This window comes from Lissotriton helveticus, chromosome 12 (assembly GCF_964261635.1).
Source record: "Lissotriton helveticus chromosome 12, aLisHel1.1, whole genome shotgun sequence".
Classification (NCBI taxonomy): domain Eukaryota; kingdom Metazoa; phylum Chordata; class Amphibia; order Caudata; family Salamandridae; genus Lissotriton; species Lissotriton helveticus.
Window position 1 is genome coordinate 134,862,135 of NC_136073.1, and position 11,799 is coordinate 134,873,933.

At 44.4% G+C, this 11,799-nt stretch overlaps 2 non-coding genes across 2 annotated transcripts; one reads left to right on the forward strand and one right to left on the reverse strand.

Annotated features, from left to right (window-relative positions):
- Positions 1–2,325: 2,325 nt before the first annotated feature.
- On the forward strand, positions 2,326–2,407 carry TRNAS-UGA (transfer RNA serine (anticodon UGA)). Its single transcript has one exon. It is a non-coding gene; the product is annotated as a tRNA-Ser (tRNA).
- A 433-nt stretch (positions 2,408–2,840) lies between these two features.
- On the reverse strand, positions 2,841–2,922 carry TRNAL-UAG (transfer RNA leucine (anticodon UAG)). The gene has a single exon. It is a non-coding gene; the product is annotated as a tRNA-Leu (tRNA).
- Positions 2,923–11,799: the final 8,877 nt, after the last annotated feature.

Consider the following 11,799-nt stretch of genomic DNA (forward strand, 5'->3'; position numbering starts at 1 on the left):
GTTGCTAAGTGCTGATCCACGCAGATATCCTGAAAAACGATTACTGAATAAAAGCGCGCACAGATGGCAATAAAGTACTTGTTGTGGAAAAGTGCATGATGACATTTTAATGTCTGTCATGTTTGCTGGTCATTATATATAGTAAGTCCGTGTATACCAACACCCCACTTGGAGACGATATTCTAATGGGTTGTTGTTCCAGTTGCATGCTTTCCTGGGTGTGCAAAATATCTGTTCGCCCCCCAACAGAAGAAGTTCCCATTCACGGTTAGTTTTCCCTTATTCCCATATTAATGGATTTGGTGCTCAGCTGTATGCATGTGCTATCTACTGTGAGTTTCTAACCCCCTTCAAGACTGGTTTTTCAACACTGTGTTCATGTAAGCACAAAGTATTTACTGCAAGCAATACTTTTGCTGTCTGTCTACATATTATGCTCACAAAGCTATTCCGAATGTAGTTCATGTTATCAATCGAGTGTAGTGTACCCGCTGTGAGGTGCAGGTCACGAATTTGTATTCTACTAGTATGGTTGATTTCATCCGTCCATAGTGAGCACAAGTCTGCAGTGAGCAGGCTGTGGGGTGTAAAAGTTTTAAAAGCAGTGAATTACTGCCCTGAAAGGATTGAGCTCCCTTTGCAGTTCACTTGACGGCATGGTTAGACTCTGCATACAAAGTGGTTTCAGAGCCCTGTTTAACGAGTGCTCTGTGGATTTATCAGACAAGACGTGTGAGCTGGCAGGGTGGGGCCCGGGAAGAGAGACTCAGGAAACGAGGCTCTGTAGATTTTGAAAGCGCTTGTCCTACTCATCTGTGTAATGAAGGGAACACCCTTCTCATGCGTTTAAGTCAGGCCACTCAGTGAAACAAAAAGAAACAAGCATTGGCCGCGGGGAATGCAAAGATGGGGGCTGCAGCGGGAGAGAGAGGCGGAGGGAGTTGTGTGTACGCACGCGCACGGCAAACACAGGAGTGGTTCATGAGCAGCAACACCCAAAGTGAAAGTAATCACGTCACGCTCCAGATGGCGCCTGGGGCGCAGAAAGCTGGCAGCTGTGCACGTTCACGTTCGCGTGAACGCAAGCATTAGGCCAGCAAAAGCCGGTGGGAAGCACTTTTAAAACCCACATACTAAAAGTCGAGCAACAGCGCATGCGCTGCTGTAGCTCGACCTAAAAAGTTCTATCACACAGTCAGCGCTGACCACATTATAGCACTATTTTCTTCACTTTAGGCCATGTTACACATCAGTTTACGCTGCTGCACAACATGTCTAAACAATAGCTTGACAGGGCCAATAGATCTCACATAGGCAGAATCTATTTGCTTTGCCAATGCTTGTTTATCTCAACATCTCTGCCTACCTTGTACTCCCCTATTCTCCACCTACACTGACCTCGCCAGTCTCTAAATTCCTACCTACCTCTTTTTCACTTACCTCGCTATATCGTCAAGTTAAGTATATATATATTGGTAAATATATATTTATTATTCGTATCCCACTTCTATTTACTTTTGTGGTACAGTACACATTTCTGAAATTCGAAAATGATGCAGGTCAATATTTCCACTGTGATATTGTTAAACTCCACCTTATGAAAGCTTAACATATCACTCAGTATTTTTTGCCGTGAAGAGGGCTTGAGTTAGCTGAAAATATGTAACAAAAAATGGCAATTGTTCAGAACTGGTGAGCCCAAAGTGTGTCTTTTCTCCTGGCGCCCTACAATTCCGCAGGGTGGCTCTCAACTGTGGTATTATTGATAAGTTAGTTAATTGTTTCTGCCTTCTTCGTAATATTAATATCTGCCTCCATTGGTTTCTGCGTTAATCCATTAGATTCCTGATGTATGATTTACTTTAAGGCTATTCCCATGTAATTTAAGGTGTAAGTAGCCTGTAGCACGTCATGAGTACTTTTGGGCGTAACCTTTGCGATTTGGGCTTGGCTGACACTTCTGTGGGTGTGTTGTGGGTTTGCATGGCCTTGCCTTTGCTCCTCCTCAGCCCTCCCCTCCATTTTGAAGTGGATTGTCCACATTTCTGCATTTATCCCAAAAACTCACACCTGTGTATTACTCCACCCCTAGGAAGCGGTAACCAATGGAAATGTCTATTCCGCCATGCATCCAATAGGAAATCAGAAGCGTGAAGTCGTCTGTAGATAACTTACTGCAAAGTAAGGCAAAGACGGAGATGGTTGCCGAAGAGATGCGTCCTTTCTAGCTATTAGAACATAGAAATTCTACTCATGCAACAATCATGACAGCCATGTTCCACTGTGCCGTGTACAAGAAAGTATCACACGCAATTGGTATCACAGGTAGTCGTGGCCGAGCGGTTAAGGCGATGGACTTGAAATCCATTGGGGTCTCCCCGCGCAGGTTCGAATCCTGCCGACTACGGAGTTAGTTTTTTACCGGCAGCCTTAAAAACGCAAACAATAAACAACTTTTTCTAACATAATTTGGAAGGATCAACTCACCTTCAATATTTATTTTTAATTTTTTCTCAGCGAGTCGGACAGGATGCCACACAGGGAGACTAAATATTTATGGCTATTAACGAATGCTAAGCACACTAAAAACTAAACATCATCTTAACAGTAAGTAGTATGCCTAGGTAGTTACTAAAAACTGGAGAAACTGACGATTTCCTGTACTCCACATTGGAAAAAATAATTTAGCAATTTATGGTGAGAAAGTTCTTAATAGGATAGAGTGTAACTCTTAAAACATGGATACGTTGTTAGAGTCAATCAATATGTAATGTCTGGAGGAGCGAACAATTGGCTGGGTGCTGTCAGGAGTATTTATTTATTAATAAAACAAAATTAACTGGCAGCGGTGGGATTCGAACCCACGCCTCCAGAGAGACTGGAGCCTAAATCCAGCGCCTTAGACCGCTCGGCCACGCTACCACATGGAAATTGGCAGGACAGTGGAGGAACCTGTGTTATAGTACATATATGAGGCAGAGGAAAATCTGTTGCTGTTTGAAAATGAAAGAAATCACAACGCTTAAACCACTGTAAGCGTCACATATAAAAGTTGAAGGGGAGGAATAGAAATGCCTCGCTGGAGAGAAGAGGGCGGGTGCCTGTTGAGAAATAGTTACTGAGGATAATATCTGTATTAGTCACATACCGCCGAAGCATTCTCCGGCCAATCGAGTCTCCAGCAATTATCGTAAAGTACAGTACTCTCTGACAGAGATTTTTTCAAACCAGTTTAGAAACATTTGCTCTGAATATGTCAACGTGACTTGATAATATTCCTAGCAGTAGAGCATAGTGCTGGGATTATTTATTAAATCACGAGTTCATAGAGAGAAGTCCATAAACAAGTTAAGCGCCAAGTTCCACAACAGAAGAGCTGCATTTATTGATTTAATAGGCCCTTTTGCCCTACCCATCCTCATCAATATTCCCAAAACTGGCAAGTGAGGTCATGTCTTGTGTGGTAGCTTCAAAGTCTTCTCCTTTTTAGGCCTCTCCTTCGAGACAGCTCATGCTGTCTTATGGCGAAAACACCATTTGTCAGCTTACAGTATGCTCAGAGCCAGTCTCTAGCTTATCATTGGTTGGCTTTATTGTCACTCAGATTTGCTTGATTTTTATTTGCCAGTTTTCTTTAGGCTTTACTTCTTCTTGCATTTGTCACTCCCCTAGCTCTGTGCCTCATGGGAACAGTCCAGCCCAAACTGCCAAACCAGGTCCTCCCTGGACCGGAAACAAGCATCCTAGGACCAGTTTTGGGGTTTCACCTCTCATCTGCCAGGATAGCTTGAATCCAGTGGCACAGTGAGCCCGGGACCCACGTCTGGGCATACCCAGTGCACTTAGGGCGAGGAAGTAAAAGACACACAATTGATGGACGGAATGCAGAACAAATCAAAACATTCATCCCCAGTCAAGAGATCTGGGTTAAATCCATCATTCTTTTGCTCACCATGCCAACCCTGTTTAGACATGGCCATATGCAAATCTGTCTTGGCCCTGTGCCTCATGGGAACAGTGCAGCCTGAACTGCCAAGCCAGGTCCTCCCTGGACCTGAAACAAGCACCCAAATACTGGTTTCGGGGTTTCACCCCTCATCGGCCAGGATAGCTTGAATCCAGTGGTACAGTGAGCCCAGGACCCACATCTGGCCATACCCAACGTACTTATGGTGAGGGCTTTACTTCCTCTTCTTGTGTTTGTCCCTCATCTAGTTTATGGACTCTTTACTTGTGTTCTCACGCTGCTTACTTTTCAAGCACTACTTTTCTGCATTTTTGTTGTGCACTCTATGAGAGTGCATGTGTTTTCCAGCTATCTCTCTCATGTACTTCCATTGCCTTCTCTGTCACTCTGTTGCTCTCTATCGGATGTGTGCTTCTCCCCGCCACCCTCCATGACACAGTCTCCTGAGTCTCCCTTCCAGCCACATTACCATGTGATTCTCTTATCCCCTGTGTTGCTCTCTCTCCTTGACATTCTACTTACTTCGGGACTCTCCATGTCACTTCTGCCTAACCACTGACCTACTTCATTGCTTCTGCCTTCCATGCTGCCATTGCCCATTTCATGTTGCTTTTCCCATGTCCACTCCCATATTAAATCGCTTTTGCACCACTTTTGTTTTCTTTTTATTTATCGAACCAACTTGGATCAGTAAATAAAAAGAAAAAACATTTGCGTCATTTGGTAGACGTATTCACAGGCAGTACTTGCTCCTATAAAATGATGTGCCCTGCCGGGTTGTAGGCATTTATTTTCGTCTTTAGCCATGTTGCACAGCATCAGGGATGCTCTACAGCATGGCTAAAACTTTTTGGAAAGCCTATTGGTCCCAAAGGTAAGACTAATTGACTTTGCCAATGCTTTTTTTGCCAGCAAAACTGTACATGTTCTGGTCTTTAACCTCACATTGAAAAGGTAAAGGTGACACTAAAAGTCCCAAAATGCAACATGGTGCAGTGTAAAACTCCAGTACTGGTGGGAGATGTCTCCAATAATAGGGCCCATGAAGCACTCAGCGCTCTTCACATTACAGCCACAGGCGCAAACAGGTAAGAGGATAGAACGCCATTCTGAAGGAACTGAGCAGAACAGGAGCATCTGAAACCAAACATTTAAAATAGACTTGGTGTTTGTGTTTCACCTGGTTCTCAACTACTCTGCTTGCCAGATATTTAAATGAGCCTTGCAGTAAAGAAGTACCTAGAATGGTGAAATACACTTCACCCTGCACTCCTCGATTCTGAGAGCAGGGTTGTCAGCCCTTACACTTGCTACTTTGGTATGGAATTACTAGCTGCCTCCAGATAGTGTTTACTACAATGAGTTCTAATCTATCTCCTCATAGGTCTTGTATTGTATTTACATTTCTACAGCGCTTCATATCACCCATGAGGCGTCTTATGCTCTGTGGACAGGTGGCACAAGTTGCACTCTGTTGGTTGGCTGAGAGGGTGTTCACACATAAAGTGACTGCTGTGGGAGATGTTTCTGTGAGTGTGAGCAGAGTTCTGTTTTTTTGTTTTATATGTTGCTGCACCTCAGCGTGTTGTGGTGTGAAGACATGTGGGAGATATGGTGCTTACGTCTATAAGTGCTGGTGTCTTTTGTTGGCATGGTGAGCGAATGAAGTGTGGACTATGTGGGAAGCCCTTTGTGCTTGAGTGGCGTTGGATGCTCATATCATGGAGCAGTTGTCTTGCTACACGTATGTGTGGGGTGTAGACACGAGTGATTGTTCGCTGATCATGTGCCTGTGCCTACCATCCTTGATGAAGGTTCGGTTCTGGTCTCGTGTTGGCATGCTCCTTGTTCCTATTGCATCCATGCCAATCTTACAGGTGAATGAATCTTTCTGCGGCTTGGTGGGACCCCTCGCCATACATTGCAAAGGTTCTTCATGAATTTCACTTGAATGTTTCTTGACTTTGCAAAGATTGAGCTTCATATTTTTGCTGCCTGCAAAGAGAAGGAGGTTCCTCCAGTGCTTTGTTCACTATGAGAGTTTGATGACCAGAGGTGCAGATCCGAAACAGAGGACACTGTTTGATATTTTTGTATTTTGCTTTGGATGACAGATGGGACCTTGCTATGGATGGCTTTGGGTCAATGCACGGTTCCTTGAAGGAGGGGCGTCTGACAATGAGTGAAGCATTTGGAGTACTGTTGAGTTGTGATTCCCTAGACAAGAGGCTTGGCCTTATCTTGCTGAATCTTAGATTCTTTACAGGCTTTGAGGTAGTAAGAGCAGGGTTGGTGCACAGGAGCTTCCAATGGAAGCTTATGGGCAGGAACATGATTCAAAGAGTTTGCATTGTGTTGATGCTCTGCTTGTTAACTGGTTCACCTGGAAAAGCAAGGAAAAAGTCCCTCCGGTTCGTGATCACTCACTGGCATTTTTATTAAATCAGTTTTGCTGGAGTTGGACCTCGTCACTAGGGCCAGGATGTTTGCTGGTAGACCCTCCATCTCTGCAGATTTGCCCTGGCAGTTGTGGAAGAGTTCATTTTCAGATGTTTACTCAGCAACAACTGGCTGAATAGGTGCATGAGTATAAGGTATGTGCACGGTCTCCATGTAGAGCCCCCATAGGCATAGTGATGCTTTAGCACCTTAATGTCAGAAGGTTCAAACTGATGCATTTTTTCTAGACATGTGAAATGTAACTGATAATTTTTCCTGTCCCAGGCCAAATGAGAGTTTGCCATTTGAATGGTCTACTGTTCCTAACACCGAGGCCACTTCTTAAACCATTTAATGCAACCCAACACTCTTTTGTGGGGGTGGCATAAAGCAGCTCTATACAGTGTCCTTAGTGGGCTACAAAAACTCAAGACTAGCATATGTCAGGCAATCCCATCAAATACCATTCTCTCCACATCATGCTCCATCGCATCCTCCTGCTTCCACACCCTCCGCCTCCTATGTAAGGCCTTCAAATGGATCCCCCTTGAGCACAGAAAGACTGCCACTCACGCCCTCATCACCAGCAGACTCGACTACAGCAACGCACTCTGAGCCGGAATAAACAAAAACCTCACCCGCAAGCTACAAAACATCCAGAACCCCGCCGTAAGACTGGTCCTCAACCTGCCAAGACACTGCCACATCTCCCAGCACCTGTGCACTCTGCACTGGCTCCCCATCGAGGCTAGAATCAACTTCAAGATTCTCACCCACTTATACAAGGCCCTCCATGACAACGGACCAGCATACCTGAACAGCCGACTGAAATTCCACACACCCCAAACGTCCCTCCATCCTCCCAGCTCTCCTACCCCGTGGTCCTCTGCACCAGAAAGACCAGATTGGGAGGCCGCTCCTTCTCCTTCCTCACTTCCAGAGCCTGGAACGCCCTTCCGCTTCACCTCAGACAGACAACATCGCTCCATATCTGCACAAAAATCCCCAAAACCTGGCTCTTTGACAGACCCCCTTCTTGATGGACTGGAACCTGCACTCCCCCTCCCCCCTGGGCCTTGAGATCCTCACACCTGATTGATTGATTTAATGATCATGCTCAATGGTCTTCAATGGTCTAATCATGGTTCCCTGATGCCCTTGGTTGCAAACTCAGTGTTGCACAGAAAGATGCAATATATCAATCTTCTGTAACATAACATAACATAACATGAGACTCTGTGAAAAGCGCACGGCTCCCTTTGCCGACACAATCCTTCAATGTTTAACATTTCTTTGAGGTTTTTGGCTAAACCTCAAATGTTTTCCTTATGCTTCCCAAAAGTAGATGCAGAAGAACATCATACACTAGATATACTGATTACTTAGGATGATAACTTAGGATGAATACATACTATGGGGCATACTTGAAAGCCCCTTGTGCCGTCAGTGCATCACCTGTTGTTATTCACTGGACAGCACAGCTTGGTGCTCCATATTTACAAGGACACGTAAATCCACCCTGCATGGCTTTTTGTGCCCTTGTAAATACGGCCCCTTTTTTCGTAGCACTTTGCGTGAAAGGGGTGTTCCATGCGTGTTGCTGTGGGTGTTTCCACGCAACACCCATGAATTTGTTCTGCATTCCCAGATTTACAATGTTTCGTAAACCAGGGAATGCGTCATACCGCTACGAGGTGCAACAAGGAGAAATACTTTTAGTTCTCCTAATTCTTCCCTTTTTCTATATGTGCTGCATTCTGCAGCACACACAGTAAGAGTAAAACACCTCTCATGATTGTTTTTGTGCAGGAAGGTGTTCCTTCCTGCACAAAAACAATCATCCCCACAGTGTGTCCCTTCCTGCACAAAAAACAATAATACTCGCAATGCATGCACCCTTGCACCATTGTGGAAGGATGCCTGCATTGGTGTATGGCAGCCAATTGTGCGCCAGCACAGAGGAGAGCTCAGGGATACGTCATAGAAAAGCACAGTTCTACTGACAATTGTAAAAGTGGTTCTGGGCTTGAAGAATATTTGCATGCACTTCCATTTCTACCCATACGTGCCAACACACCTGTCTCAGCAGGGTGACTCATGATCTTTTAAACCACATACAGCTTTATTTTTTAGGTCTCCTACCTAAAATTGCATCTAAATCAATGCAAGGCAAATTAATTAATCTGAATTTTTTTAAACATCCGTCTCTTGCGTCCAAATGTTGGCATTATGCCGTATATGGTTTTTTACTTCCCTGTGCTCTGTGAGAGAGCAGGCCTGTCTGAAAATATGTGCGTTTTGAAAGAAATGTGTACTGGAAGTACAAATGTTAATACTTAATAAATGTAAATACTTGATAACACTTAGTGTGTTTAATAGACAGGACAACTGTACTTTCCGGATAACTTGCATTGGTGTAAAATGCATTTGGAAAAAACGAAACTATTAACAAGTATCAAAATAAATCAGGCATCTTCTGCTTACTTTAGGAGTGTTGGAACGTGGGGAGCCAGTGAAATATGGAGGTCATCTCCACCGACATTCCATCAATTAAAAACACTACGTTTAGAGCTTTAGGCATGTCACTTATAAATCATTGACATCAATCATTTAAGTCTAATTAGTTTAACTGAAACCAACAGACCCTTCAATATTCAATGCAATATAGTGCTGGGTGCGCGGCTCCCCTGGATAGGTTTGACAGCTCCCCAGGGAGCGTCGGCTCACACTTTGGGAACCAGTTGAGGCTGCTGCCTGGAATCAGCAGCGGGGGAGGAAGGGGCGGAAGAAGAGAGGGGGGTCAGTTTGAAAAAAAAATACTTACCTCCCGGTCGGTCAACTGGCCATATGCCACTGCCTCTTCTGCATCCTCTTCCTGGCTTCTCGGGAGATACAGGAAACAGGAAGTACCAGGGCTCCTGGATGAGATCTGTGGCATGGCGCTCATACCAATCACAACACTGCATTGCAGCATTGTGCGGGGAGCCAATCACAATGCTGCAATGCAGTGTTGTGATTGGTATGAGCGCCATGCCACAGATCTCATCCAGGGGCTGGAGAAGTGCGCAGTGACTGTTTCACCAGCACTCTTGGGCCACCAAAGGCAGTCATACGCACATTCCCTGTACTCCATGCAGGCTTCATTACAGCCTGCATGGAGATCAGGCAACAGGCTGAAACCAGTCCTGGCAAACAGCTTGATCAGACCCGGGGGGGGGGGGGGTGGGGCTGGTTTTGGCCGCTCTTGTTACAGGGGGTCAATATTGCAAAACGGCCCACCAGGGGTCCAAAACTGGCCCTGGAGGTGGCCCATCAGGGGAACGCCCGGTGCCCGCTATGGCCAGAGCGGCCCTGCATATTTTAGCTTTATGTTGAGAAAATCACCATTCATTTTCTTTGCAGTCAAGGTTTAGGTGGCGGCCAAGATGTTTTCACTCCTTCAGCTCCCATAGAACACCCCTACTCAAATCCAACTGAAAGATCCTGCTATCAAGCATCGACATGCTATGCTGCTCAATGATACAATGTTGGACGAGCACAGGGCAAGACAAACAAAAGTCATTAGGTCTCACCCATGGAGACCTATTGGCTTTGTCAATCAGGGGGTGATGAAGAAACAAAGATGAGGTGGGAGGGAGGGTGTAGAAAACACAGGGTTAAAAAAAAGGAGTGGGTGGGGATCAGTAAAACCCTGCTATGAGCCCCACTGTACCCCAATATAGGCCTAGGTTGCTAAACGACCTTTTACCTACATGTGTCCTACCTTGATCTGCATAACGGTTCTAGCACTGACCTTTTTCCCAGTTCTGAGCTAAATAAATGTCGATCAGTTTCTTGGAAACTAGTCTCATTTATTGTACATGAGGATTCCTAGAAAAGTCCCCTGTTTATAACGTATATCATAGCATGAACGTACTCTGCGTAAAAGTCACGGTCATTTCATCCTAGGAGAAAGACCTACTTTGCATAATTGCAGGTATTGATTTAGGCTCGTGTAGGGGACCCCCAAGGCTATCCTTTTGGTATAAAAGAACCTTACTGAACAATAGATATCTGTGAGGAGATGCTTCCATGCTGACATAAGACGCTGAGGTCCCTGCACGCAGTAAACTCCACCATGCAGTTTTTTGACATCCCTTGCAGGCTGTCCAATTTGAGACGAAGACAGGGTTCTTTGTCCAATCCTATCAGGTAATGGGGTTTGTTCTTTCCTTTTTTTATTCATTGATCAGAGAGGAACTGTACATATAAATACCAAATACATTATACAAAAGTACAATAATTAATAAGTTACACAATTAGAAATTACAAGTATTAAAAATCTGGAATGAGAGCCTATATCCTTGATATATATTAAATAGATTGCTATATCACTTGATTACAATGGTCATTCTTTTCTGCCAATCAACATACCCTTCAACTAAGCTAAAATTGCAGTCAGAAAAAGTATGTTCATTTGTTGTAATAATGCGGCCCAGCAGTAAAAAGTAAGATTAGGGGCAGCCCATACACCTCGGGTTTCAGGGAGGGTAAGAGATTTCAGTCATCTTCTCATTTTGCCACCTGCCAAATAAAATTGCTAAAAATAGAGTCCAGTATCTTCAATATAAAATCTTCAATTTCCACGGGGAGGGCTCTAAACAAATATAAAATCTTAGGTAACATTACCACCTTAAGGACATTAATCCTACCACTGACAGTCAAATGTAGTGCATTCATAAACCTCAAATTGAATGCCATTTTACTAATCAATGGGTCAAAATTAATCTGAGTGATCGTCTCTACCTTTGGATCTATCTTTACCCCAAAATATGTGGCAGTGGCTTCTAGCCAAGCAGCCAAGCTTCCTGAAAGGAAATATTGTCTGTACATATTATTTGTATCTTTGTTTTACTAATTAAATACCCTGTACAACCATATATTTCCTCCATAATTTAGAATTCTTTTAGGCTGGCTCGGGATTAGATGTTATTACCGCAATATCATCAGCATATGCTAATACTATGGTTTTATACACCCTGGAAAGAGCCGGGGGGATTACTTGATAATGAGCAAATAATATGGGGGAGAATGGACACCCCTGCCTTGTTCCTCTAGCCACTATCATAGTGTATGATTCTTCGCCCATTAGCTGAAGTCTGGCATACGGATCTTTATACAGTGCCTTAACTGTTGTTATTGCCCTAGGGCCAAACCCTTTGGCTGCCAGAGCTCCCCATAAGTACTCCAATGCCACCAGATCAAGTGCTTTTTCCGCATCGAGGAGGATCATAGCCAGCTGCCCACCCGCATATCAGGCGATGTCAAACAGATCCAGCTAACCTTCTGTGATCTGTTGTACCCCATCTGTGTATGAAACCGTGCTGCCATGGCATTACAAGATGGGCTATGAC